Source organism: Pseudochaenichthys georgianus, chromosome 15 (genome assembly GCF_902827115.2).
Source record: "Pseudochaenichthys georgianus chromosome 15, fPseGeo1.2, whole genome shotgun sequence".
NCBI classification, from domain to species: domain Eukaryota; kingdom Metazoa; phylum Chordata; class Actinopteri; order Perciformes; family Channichthyidae; genus Pseudochaenichthys; species Pseudochaenichthys georgianus.
Genome location: NC_047517.1, coordinates 31,547,621 through 31,558,951, shown reverse-complemented (window position 1 = coordinate 31,558,951; position 11,331 = coordinate 31,547,621). Strand labels below are relative to the sequence as shown.

The window sequence follows — 11,331 nt, the reverse complement described above, 5'->3', positions numbered from 1 at the left end:
ACGTAAGCGACGTCACCTCTTAGCTCCAAAGCTCTTGCCTCTGGACCGACAATTTTTTGGAGCTGGAAATGAAGTGGATTCCGGAGCTAAGAGCCGGCGCAGCTCCGGTGTGAACTGGAAAACCCGGCGCTTTTCAGGCTCTAGCTCCGAGTCGGAGCTGAAAAGGCGCTGGTGTGAAAGGGGCATGTGTAGGGTGCACCTTAACTGTCCACCTGAAAGGCTTGCACTCTGCACAACACATAGCGCTTACAAATGATATTAGAGCTGAATGCTTCATCAATAAATGAACGAGTAGGTTATGATCCTCAGGTGTTTGTGACATATGGTGGAGTGGAGTCCAGTCCCACACCATACGCCCCTGTTGTGTTACAATACCTGGGCTGTGTTTAATATTGTTGTCACAGAACCAGTGTAGTTATAATAAAGAGCTCTCCCTGACCCAGTGTGTGGCTGCTCTGGCGCACGGTGCAAAGGACTATAATCTGCTGGTTTATGTGTAAAAACCCCAAAGTAACCAGCTGGCCTGCTATTTGTCGGAATCTGGACCAGTCACAGAGACCCCCCCCCCCCCCCGGTGCCAGCTGCAGGACTGCGGAGCGTTTAGTGGAGTTTTGCTGCTGAAATAGCTTCGATTAAAACGGACTGAATGAATGCATGAGCGTCGTTGCCTCCGAAGCTACGTGCTGCTCCAATGCGAGGGTATCGCAGACCGGTTGTCTGAGGGTAAGTGTGACAAGTGTGTGCTTCTCATGCGTCGCTGATAGACGGTGTGTGCATAGCATACTGCTGACACAGCCTGCCAAAAATACAGAGCCCGAGGGGGGAGGGGGGGCAGAGCGTGGATGTCAACAAAGAGCACGTTGTTATGCTGCTAGGCTCATGCAGATGTTCAGTTTGAGCCGATTGTGTGCAGTTGTTGGAGCTCCAGGTGAAATGGTGACAAGGTCAAATGGTCACCAAGTCGCAGTGCGTTGATTTGGGACGTGACTGGAGCATAACGTCCCCCATAGCTCCTGGAAGTGTTGGTGTAATGTTGGGGGTCAAATCTGACCGTAAGAGGTGAGAGAAGTACATTCACACAGTACATTTATTGCTTCAAGGCCTTGTAATTTCCTCCACAGTAGGCATTTGAACATATAAAATGCTGGTCACTACTTTTATTTAATTATGAGCGGTTTGGTCAACTTTGTTACCCCTACATGGTGTTTGACCGCCATAGGAAGTGACCCTAGATTATGTTCTTCCATCAGATAGTAGGCTACACACCCACAAGTGCACAACCAACCAAATGTTAATATTGGAAAACATTTTCAGTGTCTATGCTTTGTATATATATTGCAGTCATGTAAACCAGTACTCTGAGACATTGTTTACAGCTTAAAAGGATGTTAAATACAATTTGACATGATTCATGTTTCACTGTAAGAGAAGTTAAAACAGACCAGTCACATTTGACCGGGAACACCAAAGTAAGGGGAAAGAAACTAACATGACAGGAGGTTTAATAAGGTCAGATGAGTGACTTGAGTCATTAGTCATGAGGTCTTTTCTTTATCAACATAATACCAATTGTGTTTTTGTTGCTAACAAAACCACACTCTTTACAGAGTGCTCAGCTCTGTGGACCTGACCTCTTTGCAGGACATGCTTCACAGACCATAGCACTTGCTTCGATATTATATATAGTGTCTGATTTGAGTCCAAGGGCATTTGCTGATAGCTACATTTGATACGTGATATCAGAGAGTATGCTACTCTATATTAAGACCAGGAATATCTCTCTCTCTCTCTCTCCGTTAGTAATCCAGTCTGCATGTTGTTGTAGCTGCAGAGGAAGTTAAAAGCTGACCTCGCGTTGGACTCAAAGTTGTTGAGAGCCAGAGGTTGAGACTTGTACACAGTCTGAGTTAAGGCATCACAGCAGGCGAGAGTGTGAGAATATAGATCGTCCTCACACACACAAACTTACACACCTCACAGAGGGGGGGAGCATGAAAGAGATCCAAGAAAAGACCCCATTGAGCTAAAAACCACGACTGTACCAAGAAAACACTTGGTACAACTCTGTTTGGAGTGCACACACACACATACACACACACACACACACACACACACACACACACACACACACACACACACACACACACACACACACACACACACACACACACACACACACACACACACACACACACACACACACACACACACACACACACACACACACACACACACATTTTCCTCAGTGTGCTTGATACAATGTTGGTGAAGTATGTTTGATAACTTTTGAAGGAGCTTTGAAAAGACTGCTATTCTCACAGTGATAAGCTGCATGTCAGTCGTCACATGCAGCGAGCAGCGTTAGGCACGTAAAGAGGAGAAAGTTCAAGATGCTCAGCTAAGAATCAAGCTGCTGGTGTCGCTAGTGCTGAAATACCAGAGGAAGATTAATAGGTGAACGTTTTGATTACTAGTTTCTAGAGCCGCAATCATTCAAGATTGGAAGAAAATGCTGTTTTCAGCCTCTCAAATATTATAATTTCCTGCTTTTCACTGTTTTCAGTCATTTCAAACTAAATATATTTGGGTTTGGGACTGTCAAAACAAGACCTTACGGATGTTTTCAATTATAAGTTAAAGTGCCAGCGTGATATATAAAATATATAAATACATTCTCTCTATCTAGAAAACAGATCCATTTGAATGTTTACCTTTTTTTCATACAAAATAATCCATCAAGTGTATGGACTCAATACAGAGAAATGGTCAAAGTCAAAGCCTGATATATCCTCACTTTTAGTCGCCAAAATGGTTCCACATTTCCTGTAATGAACAAACAAATGGCATCTTTTTATCAGGCCCTTCCCGCTTCTGAATTCAAATTTCCAAACTTCTTTTTTTTGTGATGGCTTTCTGTTTTAAATCTGAAGTTTACAAGCCCATACCCTTTCCCCTGACGACGCACTGACACACTTCTCAGCCATGACGGAGCTCAAACATTATTCTGAGAAATAAAAAGGATAGAACTTGAAATGTATCCCATAACTGAGGTCACAGACTAGACGTAGGACACCATGTTTCCTAATGAAGTGCCTTGGAGCAGGACATTGAACGCCTCCACCTCAACCACAGTATGCTGATCCTTTTTACACCTCTCTCAATCCCCCGATGTCACACCAAACCCTCGGTCTCAAGACAACGAAATGACCATGATGAGAAGCTTCTATGAAAAGCAGGCAGCACAGCACATAACTATGTAGAGTGTTATAATGCAACCATGTGACCAGGATTGGATAATGAAAAGCATCATTGTGTTTAAAACCAGACGCCCTGTGATATACAACGTCATGAATACTGATGAATCTGGGGGATTTATTTAGGGGAACAGCAAGAGCGGGAAAGTAGACAACTGCAGACTGTTGAATTGTTATTCGATTAATTGCTCAGTCTATAAAATGTCAAAATAAATAAGACTGATTTGAACGTTTCTTAGAGCTCAAGAGGACATTTTTTAATAGCTTATTTTCACCAAAACAAATACATATTCATTTATGAGTGATATACACGAGCAAGGAGTGGAGAGAAACTCCTAACATTTCAAAATATTTTTGGCAGGATATAATGGAGATTGCCTGTGTGTGTGTGTGTGTGTGTGTGTGTGTGTGTGTGTGTGTGTGTGTGTGTGTGTGTGTGTGTGTGTGTGTGTGTGTGTGTGTGTGTGTGTGTGTGTGTGTGTGTGTGTGTGTGTGTGTGTGTGTGTGGATGTTCAGTTGGTCGTGTCACGTTCTCTCACATGATGCAGGGGAGGGAGGCTGGGAAGTTTACGTTAAAAGAGCTCCTGGAGTTATCTGAAAAAATAAGGCATCTAAATATCCCTCAGATAAAATAGTTTGAACACAATTATTGTTCTGCTACGGGTCAGTTCAGTTTAAAGACATTGGAATGTGGCTTCATTAGTTTTCCATAAGTAAATAAGCTTAGGTTTGTTTTTACATCTTGCACAACATATATTGTAAACACACACACACACACACACACACACACACACACACACACACACACACACACACACACACACACACACACACACACACACACACACACACACACACACACACACACACACACACACACACACACACACACACACACACACACACACACACACACACACACACACGGTGGAGGCAGATTGAGGTCAGTTTGGCTTTCAGCAACATTTTTACATAGTCATTTGTTTCCATCACATGTAAAGTTAAAGCAGCTCATGTCACAATAAAATCGTTTGGGAAAGTCGTAAAGATTGGAAAAAATCGTAGAAAGCCTTTCTTCATCAGAGGACTCGATTATATAACCTCCCCGTGTTGGCTCAGGGAAACTCCTGGGATAAATGTGAAACACATGTTAGCCATTTAAAATGTTCAAATAACATTGGAACATCATCATTTCTGCCTGTGGCTTCATGTTTGTTGCTATTCTCGTCTACAAAGTTAACCACCTACACACAATAAAGCAAAGAAACACAAAAATGAAATACAGTATCCATGAAAGCAAACAATTGTTCTGCCAATCCATGGTCCCCCTAAATATTTACAGATAATAATAGTGAGGCCTCTTTATTCTGTTTGCAGGAGGTATTAGGGATGTAACGATATATCGAATATCACGATATCACGGTAAATAGATGTCTCAATACCGTCGTGAGACTGACAAAATCTACCGCGATTTCTTTTTTTTTAAAAAACCTTTATTTAACCAGATGGTCCCATTGAGATCATCGATCTCTTTTTCAAGGGAGACCTGTCTAACATGGCAACAAGTCGGTTACAACATGAACATAAAACAACAGATAACACAAAAGGACATTGTATTTACAGGGCTACATGTACATACCTAGAGACATAGACAAGTACCAACAGTATATTTATATCTCGCCCTGTCAATAAGCCTCACCTTCTTGGCAAAAACTGTATTGTTTTTGAAGTGGTGGAGAGACAATGCACAGTTTTACCCACTGCTGTCACCCATGGCCAAAGCATATCTCTCTGTCCCAGCAACATCAGTACCAAGCAAGAGAGTCTTTCCCACAGAGGGGATCAGGTTCAGGTTCAGGTTCAGGTTATTTATTTGTACCCGTAGGTAGATTCTGTTTGCAGAGAAAAATACAAGGGTTCCATCCTGACACTAAAAACAAACACAAACAACAGACACATCTCTAATAAAGGACTAGTAAAAGTACAAGTATACCCTGCTCAACCAAATCTCAAAAATATTTAAAAATATTGTAAACGCCCAAACATCCCAGCTTCTACCTGGAAATGTGGACATGCTCATATTCCTAAAAGATAACTTTGATGATGCTGAGCGAGTGAATTAGTGAGTTAGAGTTGAGTTACTTGAAAAACTAAAGTGAAACTTGATTTATTCTATTGCAGGGTCTGATTATTATATTGTTGACACTTTAAAATACTACTATCCTACTAAAATACTGTACAAATCAGATGTATTATTTAATAAAGAACCGTGAGTTTTTGGTACATCCCTCGGAGGTATACTGTATGTGAGCTTCAGTGTGAATATTATGAGATTCAATTGAACATGAAGACATTTGCCATGGATTTCCAGATGTTTTTAAATCTGTGATTGATACTGACGGTGCTTGATACGCCGCAACACTTCTCTCAAACAGATGAAAGGATGAGAAAATAATTCCAATATTAACAAAGCATTTTACTATAATATCTGTGCGTGGAATGTGGTATTGTTAAGTCTAGGGAAAGGTCATGGTAACAGTTGTTAAATGCCTGAAACACTACATGCCCATGCACCCTCACCTCATAATGTAAAGGTCACACTATTTCCTGCACTCAGTATTTGCTTTGGAAGTAAATCAGGAAAGTTATTCCCAGTGCTGGAGCCGTGACAAGCTCTGTTTTTTGTACTCCTCAAAAGTCAAAGCTAATCTAAGCTACGGCTTGTTTAAAATTACCTTAAGTCATAGTCTAAGACTACATTTGAGTACAATTTTGAAGGAACAGCAAACACACACATTTACATCCTCTTTCTGAGGTCTGTGTTTTTGTCAATTCAGATGGCATTACTCAACTTAGCTTGTCTGCTTTTTGTAGACGACCACAACTTCACTTTACTTTAGTCATGGTGGTTGTTAGAAGTCAGGGCGGGCTTTACTCTCTGCTATGTGTAATGCATTTGTGGTTAGTCTTTTCAGATATTTAGACATTTCTTCAACCGGATGACATTAATATTGTAAATGTGTATATATATATATATATATATATATATATAGTACAGTAGATTAAATGATCAACGGATAGAGAGTTCACATACGACATTTGGTAGCTATTATTAACTGTTTAAATCATATAGTACTTAAGTATTTTCTGAGTGTCAGACTAATACAATTCTCTTAAGGCTCTCAATTATAAAGAGCATTTTATGTAACCTTATTGACGTACAAAACAAACAAATGTATTTCCTACTTAAAAAAAAAAGTGTTTAAAATAGTTTTCCGTTTCATGTTCAGCTTGCTGCTTTCTTTTTTCTCTTACCCCTGCTGCTACCTTTTACTGCATATTGCACTGATATGTGTACATATATCAATATATGCAGTCTGCAGGCATGTACCACATCACTCCCGTATGTGTGAAGTGTGTCTTAGTGCTGGTTGATCATTGTTACACATATTTGCCCCACAGTGGCAATCATGTTTAACATTTCAACTTTAAAGTGTTACTTTAATCTGAATGTATGACCTTACTCAAAGACATGTCACGTAAACAAAACAGAAATACATTAAGTGACATCCTGCTGCCTGCAGTATTGTTAGGCTTGTCTGCTATTCTGTGTATTGTTATCTGGAAATACCAACCATTGCAAGGTCTCAACGGAGGTTTCACCTTTCGTTGTGTTGTGTAATGAAGGTACAGAGTGAGGACATAGTGCTAAGAACAGAGCTGTGAAAACAATAACACTGTGATTTAAATGGAGTCATTTAACTTTAAATCAACTCTTAATGTATGAGAAGGCAAACATATGTTATAGTAAAGTGTATATTAAGTATGTATTTGATGCTTAAAGGTGGGGTAGGTAAGTTTCAGAAACCGGCTCGAGATACACTTTTTGTTATATTCCATGGAATGCTGTTAACATCTCGATAGCAATGAATACATTAAATGCTTAAAAAATACATAAAACAAATGTCATCTGTGGAAGCCGTAGTTCTGTAAAAAGCACGACCAATCATCTGAGCCGGCCCGGCTAAAATAATTGGATGGCCTACCTGCCTGTCAGCCTTCCACCTGTGCACAAACTTATCTCGTGCCCTCACTGGTCATGTGCGCGTTCATGTGTGTTGGAGGAGGGGCTCTGGAAGGAAGTGGCAGATTTTTTCCGGCTGTGTATTTTCAAATTCTAGCGCACTCGAGCTGGTTTCTCCGAAATTACATACCTCACCTTTTAATATGAACTTTTTTTACATTTTGGAAAAACAGATTACTAAATAAACAAATCTAAAGTAAAAATAAAACATAAAATCAAATGTATATTCCTACATAATATGCAACATGCTCTTATTTACACACACTCAATAGCGTGTATGTGAGTGTTGTATAACAGGCCTGTATTCATATTCTCCCCTCATACTTTATTACTCAGTTCTCGTTAGCACTGAATACATTTGCTCATTAAAATGTAATATTTAGTCACCCATTAATATTAATGGTAATATGATAATGGGACTACTGGATCTCTCACACTAGACATGTGAAATTGAACCCATTCCCTGAATGATATTGAGGCAAGTGACACATTTCACACGCAGTTGTTGGGACACATATGCACAGATGCATCTCACTTAATCATATGTGTCAGACTACTATGCACTCTGCATGCAACTGAGGGCTCTTGTGACAGTTATGGAAATTACTTTATCTCAGAAACAAGGGGCTTCAAACTCAGAATATTGTAAAATAAGTGCACTTATATAATAAATGTGTTCTTTTTATTCACAGATGTTTTCCACCAGGTGTTTTCCTTTATGTTGGCTGATAAGACCTCTTTCAGGACTGAAAGGTGTAATCACACATTGAGTGATTGGCACTTCCCTCAGTCTTCTTTTACTGTACTTGCACCTGTCAAACGACAGTTTTTCATGTCACCAACTGCCGTTTCTAAAGCTTAAAGTTACTTCACAGCAGCTGCTTCATTTATTTGTGCCAACGAGATGTATTTTCTGTTTCCACTATTTCACTTGTGCACACGTCACTGAAAAGTAATCCAGCATAAACATGATTTCTAGGAACAGTCTCCCCCTTCCTCTTCAACATTCACAGAAAGAAAGCAATGGAGAAGTGGAGTTAAGTCTGTACAAATATCCTGAAGTCATTGGTTAATCATCAAAACCACCTTCCACCAATTGTAATAAGTATCTTCAAACTCCTTCATTTTTGCACGAGTTCTCTTTAACAATGTTACCTTGGGTCTAATGATCTAATGGTTTCAGCAGATGGCCTCCAGGGTCCAGAGAGTCAAGCAAACAAGAGGTGTGGTTTGGAAATAATCAAGGTTTAATTAGCCGGTGTCAGTAAGACTGGGACATTCAGACATACCGTCTCACGCAACAATAGAGAGAGAACAATTGAGTAATGAATTGCAATTGGGCAAGCAGGATGTTTAATGGACGTCACTTAACCAGACAATAGAAAATATGGCAATGGCAACACTCCAAAATCTTACAAAAATAAGACCTTGCCCTCAGTTACCCATGTTTAATTTCTTTCCATATCAGGACAGGCCAACAGGATGGCTGACAGCTTCTGATAAGATAAAGGGATGGGTCAGCATGAGGACCTTTAAAGATGATCTTTGAAAAAGAGAGAAATCACTGCAGAGGAGAGGAGATCTATAGACGTCCGACTGCAAAACTCAGCCTACAGAGGATTATTTAAACAGCTGAGTCGGTCGGAAGGGAATTCTCATTTCCTGAATTGATGTAACAGACGTCTGTATGTGGGGAACATAATGTACATGCATACAAAAGAAAACAAATACATCTGATTGCATGTGCGTGTGCGTACACCCAACTGTATAGCTGTATTGTAATTCATAAATGTAATGCGCGCTAATGCAAAGGAATGAAAGGACATAAATCCCCTGAACAACAATGTAAGTACAGATTGTACCATGATAAACAACAGCGTCGTCTTTGTGCTATTTTATGTTTATCCACTTAAAATAAATTAAGTTAAGGATCTGCCAGCCAGGACAAAAGAAGTGTACATAAAAGGGTTAAAAAAAGACTTCAGTAAATGTTATATGAAGAATAGAAACTTAAAAAAGGAGAAATAAGTCTGTGCAGGGTTGCATCCATCTTGCAAGATCTTTGCAAAACAATTTTGAGTTACACAAGTTTTTTTTGCCCATAGATTTAGCCGCAACTTCACTTCATTGTAATTGATGCCCTTTTTTGTTACAATTCATTGCACACAAAAGTGGAAAGGGTTTTAAGGGTGACAAGATGAAATTGTGGACTCAATTAAATAAGTAAGTGAAAAGTGTGCATCTGCTTTTCTTAAGCTAGTTAGCTCAGCAATGTGCAACAAGGGCTTAGTACTGCTTTATATTTGAACTTTAAGTGTACTCTAAAAACGTTATCACATTTTTAAATGAAGATGTTTTTCAGTTTGAATGACTTTTCATTCACCATTTAAGTGAGTAACAAATGCCTGCACCGATCCATCTTTACATTGAAGATGTATTCATTTCACAGTAAACATGCAAAGCTTGCCGTTCAGCCCTATTACAGTCGTGCGCCTCAGTGTAAGCCGATGATGCCGACCCTCCTCCAGATCAGGGTTGGGTACAGACCTACTTTCTACTTTGGTAACCTCACATCTCTGTTGCGTGTCAGACCTAAACGGTGGTGTTCTTGTCTATAATTGGGAGTGACAGCAGTTGGGTGTGGTAGTCAGCATAAGGACTTGTGATTTAATAATACGTTTTAAAAAGATCAGGCCATGCTTTAAAACTTGTTGGGACTGACCTCTCAGAGGGATAGATTGGATGTTTAATCAGGGTAAAATAACAGTTTTTGAGCATAAATGGAAACAATGGCTTCACTTTCTTGTTGGAAATGGCAGTCTAACAGAAAGGTAAAGCAGGGGAAATATTCTAAATATATTAAACAATTAAACTGATATTGTTATTTGTAAGTTGGCCTTTCTTTTTATGTCTAAAATAAGATATGCTGTTGCCCCTGTCCACAGCAGTACATTGCCTTGCTTTACTACTCCAGTCTGTTTCCTACAAACTATGGGAAAGCCATACTGTAGGTAATATACTAACTATAAGCAAAGTAACTCAAACAACCCCACTACAGAATTTCAAAGTACCCATTTAATATCTGCTGGAAAACATCCTCATGATTGGGTGTGGGCTGAAGATAAGACACACTCACAAATCAACCCCTTAAGACTGTAGTGGTTTTCTGCCAGAGTGGGAATGTGTGGGTTTAACCTTCAACACAAACGTTCTCAAGGGAGCCGGATTCAACCCCGTTCATCAGGACAACACTGTTACCAAACATGTCAAATTCAAGCAAAAAAAAAACAAGAATGTGGAACTGATAGGAATGCACGCTCACACAATCCTCCTCCTCATAAAACCGAATCTGAACTTTGTATAATTGCTAGATTTTATGAGCTTTCACTGGAAGAAGATTTGGCACTCAGGCCTTGATGCCTGTTCACATCAATCATTTTGGCCAACAGTGGTTGGCCAAAATGAGTGATGTGAACAGGCATCAAGGCCTTCTTTAGCTTCTCTCATTTACATCAAATGAATTATGACACTTTGTCCTTACTAAACGGCTTTATTGATAAATGGGGAATCACAAGGGATGTAATTGAGCATTATAAACCAACGTAAGATCCTAAATGAATAAAGAGATGCATCTTAAAACCCACGAGCAGTAAACATCTTAGCTTCAATTTATAAGGCTTACATTTTTTAGATAAGATTGAGCATGAAATCTAAGCATTTATCAACATTTGGCATACAACACATATTGATAAAGGAGGATTGTAAGGAATGAAGGGTATAATGTTTGTAATGGAGGGGAGATGGTTGCAATACGCCACAGAGCATTTGTGGACACATTTTGAGTAGCTGGATTTAAGGAGTGAATCCTATAATGAAGTGTTTCAAATGTACCACTTGTCCCTAAATGCACCACTGGATCAAGAGGAATTCATTGTCTGTGCAGCAGCAGATTTGTGGGTCATCCATCGTGACGAGGATTTCATATCAGAGCCT

The 11,331-nt window shown here is 39.6% G+C and overlaps 1 protein-coding gene across 1 annotated transcript in view; it reads left to right on the top strand.

Moving 5' to 3' along the window:
- Window positions 1-607: 607 nt before the first annotated feature.
- The window catches only part of LOC117459640 (equilibrative nucleoside transporter 1-like), a 45,637-nt gene continuing 34,913 nt past the window's right edge, over window positions 608-11,331 (top strand). Inside the window, exon 1 of the mRNA XM_034100663.2 lies at window positions 608-723. The gene's annotated coding sequence lies outside the window, so the exon portion shown is untranslated. The remainder of the gene's footprint in view (window positions 724-11,331) is intronic.